This window comes from Gallinula chloropus (assembly GCF_964237585.1).
Source record: "Gallinula chloropus genome assembly, chromosome: 32".
Taxonomy (NCBI): domain Eukaryota; kingdom Metazoa; phylum Chordata; class Aves; order Gruiformes; family Rallidae; genus Gallinula; species Gallinula chloropus.
The window spans coordinates 2994379-2999453 of NC_140117.1; the positions used below are offsets into that span (position 1 = coordinate 2994379).

Genomic DNA, 5075 nt, shown 5'->3' on the forward strand with positions numbered 1-5075 from the left:
TAAGGAGAGGGGAGGGTCCTACTTTTCCGTACAGCCCTAAATCTTCCGACCGCAAGGCCCTATCTACTGACAGGGGCCTGGTTGTGGCCCCTGCGCTGTCACTGGCTGGAGAGGCAGGGAGCTGCCTTCAAAGAGCTGATCATGCTGCACCAGCACATGGTGCTACACTGGTGGCTCTTCTGGCCAGGGGAAATGCCTTGTTTCCCTTACTTTCTTCCTGTCCTTCTTTCCCAGACTCAGGTCATTGACTGTGCTGGTTTTCCCTGGGATAGAGCTGGGTTTCTTCCCAGCAGCCCAGTGTGGTGCTGTGTTTAGGACTGTGTTGGGTCTGGCTGAAGTGGAATTCACTCCCCTCCCCCAGCAGCCCTGTCTGTGCTGTGCATTGGGAATGAGCAGGGTGGTGGTACCAGCCCAGGGATTTGGCTGCTGGGGAGGGGGGCTGGCGCACCATCCAGGCTGTCTCTCTTCCTGGCATCCTCCTCACTGGTAGGCTATGGGTGGACAAAACCTTGGGAGGGGACACAGCCAGGAGAGCTGACACCAACTGACCGAGCAATACTCCAAACCCTGTGGCATCTGCTCAGCCATAAAAGCTGAGACAAATGAGGATGAGCAGAGGATGTTTCTTATTTATGGTGTTGGCTTTCCAGAGCAACCGCTGCATGTACTGGAGCCCCTTTTCCTGGGTCATGGCCAGACATCACCTGCTGATGTTGAATAAATGCTGATGGGGAAAAGGTGAATAAAACTTCTGGTTTTCCTTTACTGCTGCCAAGGGCTTTTTCTTTATTCAGCTGCCTTGGTTTGGAGTTTGTTCCTATTCCATCTTTTTTTCCTCCCCTCCCTGCCCTGCTGAGGAGGGGGGTGATGGAGAAGCTCTGTGGGCACCTTCTGTGCAGCCACAGCCAACCCCTTACAAGGATTTTTAATAGAAACTGGATCGGTATCACAGTGATGGATCTCAACAGAGGTGGCACAGTGTGATGTCATAAGTGGACACAACCACGTGCATGCCCCAATCTACTGACAGATATCCCAGGCTGTAGCACATCATGCCTGATGTTAAAGAGGAAAAAGAGAGGGGTTGGGGGTTTGGCCAACTCTTCTTGGGCCATGGCTGGTCATCCATCTCCCTGTGGAGGTGATGAGCTCTGAGCCCTCACAGACAGGTACTGAGAAGAAAGTTTGTTCCTCTGAAACCATCTAGGTGTGCACTAAGGAGGCCTCCTGCCTGGTCTTGCAGATGGGCAAGGAAACTAACTTGTGAGGAACTGACACAAACCCCCATTTTCCCAGTCCCTGTCCCTCCCTGTGCCACAGTTGGAGGCAAGAAGGGAACGAAGTCCTGACTAAAGTGAAGTCTGCTAAGAAGGGAGGGGTGGGGGGGAAGTGCTTTAAGACCTGGTCACACTTCTCATCACCCGACTCTGGTGTGACTGAAGCAGCGCGGTGCCATCGGAGTTTTCTTTCCTTTATTTTGTATTGAGTCTGTTCTGCCCATGACGCTGATTGCCTGGGATATAATTCCATCTGATTCATGTTAATACGGAATAATGTGGGGGCCACATAATGCAACGTGACTCTCTTGTACCCTGGTAAGGCCGGGGGCAAAGTAAATAGTTTCTGGCGGGGGTGGGGCTGGGGCAAGGGGTCTGGCATAGGCGGCTCAGGCGCAGTCACTCTTACTGGCTGCACAGCGATACATGGAGAAGCCTGTGGTGGGGGATGAGCCGTCACTGTTACTGAGCTGCACAGCGTCAGAGGGCGAAAGAGCACCGACCAGTCACAGGAAGAAGTTTCTACTGTCAAACAGTGTATAAGCACGAAACTGGAGCTGTGCAGGGTGCGTCTCGGTGGAGCGGAGACTGCCGGCACACCCAGCTCTGTCTGTGCACTCCAGTGCCGTTTGCTTGCCTTTATTCCTTTAATAAATTGTTAATTTTGATTAAAATCCTGTTTGGGACTGAGTCATTTCTCACATAGCCAAACCCAGGACAAAGGGAAAAGAAGCTGGGAGGCCATGGAGAGAGGAGGAGGAGGAGAAAAGACTGTGTGAAGGGGTTTTCAAGTGTTGAGACATACCAGCTGTGCCTTGTCCCTCTGCCCTGACCCCTCAGAGACCTCAGAGCCCTGGGCAGGATGTGTCTCCAGCTGCCCCAACCGCCCATCCCCATGCAAGGGCAGCCCATTTCCAACAGAAGGGGTGCAGGGGGATCTGGGGAGCTGTACCCAGAGTAAGGTGTGGGTACAGGGGCTTCAGGGCAAAATACCCAGACCTGAGGTGGGACACCAGTGCAAGCCCCATTGGCCCCAGGTCTGTCAGGGAAACCAGGCCCCAGGATGTCTGGCAGGGGCAGAAAGGGGTTTGGGAGGCAGAAAGGGAGCCAGCCAGCACGCCAAGGTCAGTGCAGTACAGGGGTCCCATCCCTGGCCAATCCTCTGCCCATGAGCTGTGTGGTGGTAGCAGCATCATAGCAAAGAGGGTCCAAGCATCAGTACTGGCTCTGAGCTCTCAGGCGTCCGGGCACCACTTTGTTCTCAGTTTCTGCAGGCCCACCCTCTTCCTGTGCCCTGGAGGGCTTGAGCACTCCCAGACCCCACTGACAGCAATATCCTGTCTCACCTCTCTCCCTCACAGCCCTTCCGACCCTACCCAAACCCATTCCATCCAACTCCATACCACCGTATCCCATAACTGAACCCGCCCCATCCACATCCTGCCCCATGTCCCCCCCAGCTCTGCTGCAGCATGAAACCTCGCAGCAGCAGCAGCCACAGCAACCAATATTGCTAAATATGGCTTTCCAAGAACCCCAGGGTGGGAAATTATTTCCCTGCTCAGGAGTTTCCTCTTCTCCTGCCCCTGAAGCCGCTCTGTTAAAATGACTTTTGTACAATGAGCCCAGTCCCTAAACCCAGCCACGAGCTGCCACTACCTGTACCGAGTACCCAGCTTGGAAGGGCACTAGGGAAAGACACCTCAGGCTTCCTCCCAACAGGACTGAGTGGCGCAAAAGCGTGCCATAGCAGTGGTGACAGGGGACGCAGATACTGGCAGAGTTAGGAGCTTCCCAGAACCAAAATAAAGGGGCGCCTGAGATGCGAGTGCCACTGACATCTCACCTCCTGCCCCATGTTCACCCTGCAGGGAGCTGCCCCCAGGCTCCTGCTCCAACCACTGCTCCAAGCCTGCAGGAAATCCTCTTCAGTGGCAGCCAGGAATCAGGACAACCCCCTCCTGCCCAGGAACCTCCACAGCTGGACACCATGTTCAGCTGCAAACCTTAATTGAAGCTAGCATTTATTGATCAGGGGAGACCATGTTCAGCCCTGCACTGGTCTCCCAGACATCATAGAGATCATCATCCTCCAAGGAAAACTGTGGTACCACATACATGGGATGTGTGACAATAGAGGACATGCAAGGAGCGTTAAGGCCTAGCAGAGATGGCACAGAACAGCACCCCACACCATGCCAGAGGTCATGGAGACTCCCTTTCTGCTGCTGCTCTTTCCATGGAAAGCAAATAATAAACTGATGGGAAGAGATTTTCATCTCATGAGCACTCATGAAGGAGCAATCAGAGCTGAAGCAGACCTCCAAATCTCTCTCAGATGGGTGTTGTAAAAGCCAAGTTTTTGAGCTTGCATTACTGGAAAGAAAAAAACAAACATTTGATCAGGTAAGAAGGCTCCTCGTCTCAAAACTGGTCATGAAGGAGCAGGAAGAGTTGAGGCAAACGAAAAAGTCCTTCTTTCTGATGTAGTAGGAAAGCCCCCAAGCCCTAGGAATGGCTCCCTGCCAGCCTGGTCACATCCCAGAGCCAGTGCCCAGCAGCTCTGGGCAGGGGAGAGAGTCCATCCACGCACTGATCTCCCTGAGCTGCCCACCTTTCCAGGCACGTCGTCTGGAGCTTTCCCAGACCCAGGGATGCAGAGATGGAGAGGATGGGCAAGGGAGGAAAGGGCTGAGCACAGAGTGCCTGGGAGAGGACCACACACCATGCCAGAACCATTGGAGACTCACCAATCAGTGCAGGTAGCTTCTCTGTACAGCAAAACCAACATTTGATCAGACGACTCAGCGTTGCATAAAAAAAGCACTGAAGATTGAAAAGGCAGTGCCTGTGAATGACATCAAATGGTGTAGCTGGGACGTGTGAAAAGATACCCCAAACCCACAAAACTACTCCCTGCCTGCCTGGTCATGTCTCATGGCTGGTCTTTTAGATAGGGAAGAGGTCCAGAGCTCAGGCAGAACTTAAATTTCTTCCTTTTGGAATAAGGAAAAATTCCATGAAATAACAGCAATGGCTCCCTGCCACCCAGATACATCCCATGCCTGATGCCCAGTGATCTGGGAACTTGGGAGGGTGAAGCCCCACGCTAGTGTCCCCGAGAAGCCCACTCTCCCAGGCACATGATCTTGGGCTTTCCCAGACCCAGGGATGAAAGGATGAAGAGGACAGGCAAGGGGGGAAAGGACTGAGCACAGAGAGCCCGGGACAGGACCCCATGCCTGCCAGAGCTCATGGAGACTCACCAAGCATTGGAGCTATCTTCTCTGTAAAACAAAACCAATATTAGATCAGAGGACACAGCTTCTCATCCCATAAAAGCTCATAAGCGAGCAGGCAGATCCAATAGAATGATATCAAACAAGTTATCTGGGAAGTGCAAAAATACCCCAAACCCACAAAACTACTGACTGCTTGGTCATGTCTCATGGCTGGTCTTTTAAATAGGAAAGAGGGATAGAGCTCAGGCAGAACGTAAATTTCTGCCTTTTGGAATGTGGTCAAAACTCCATGAAATGGCAGCAATGGCTCTCTGCCACCCAGATACATCCCATGCCTGATGCCCACTACTCTGGGAACTTGAGAGGGTGAAGCCCCACACTGGTGTCCCTGAGCAGCCCACTCTCCCAGGCACATGGCCTTAGGCTTTCCCAGACCCAGGGATGCAGGGATGAAGAGGACAGACAAGGGGGGAAAGGGCTGAGCACAGAGAGCCCGGGACAGGACTCCATGCCTGCCAGAGCTCATGGAGACTCACCAACAAGCACAGTCAGATTC

General features: G+C 53.1%; 1 long non-coding RNA gene across 1 annotated transcript; it reads right to left on the bottom strand.

The window, feature by feature from the left end:
* Positions 1-3276: 3276 nt before the first annotated feature.
* Positions 3277-4565, bottom strand: LOC311202970. Its single transcript, XR_014617949.1, has 3 exons — positions 4544-4565; positions 4028-4125; positions 3277-3653 (listed from the first exon to the last, which is right to left on the bottom strand). It is a non-coding gene; the product is annotated as an uncharacterized lncRNA (long non-coding RNA).
* Between the last annotated feature and the right edge of the window lie 510 nt (positions 4566-5075).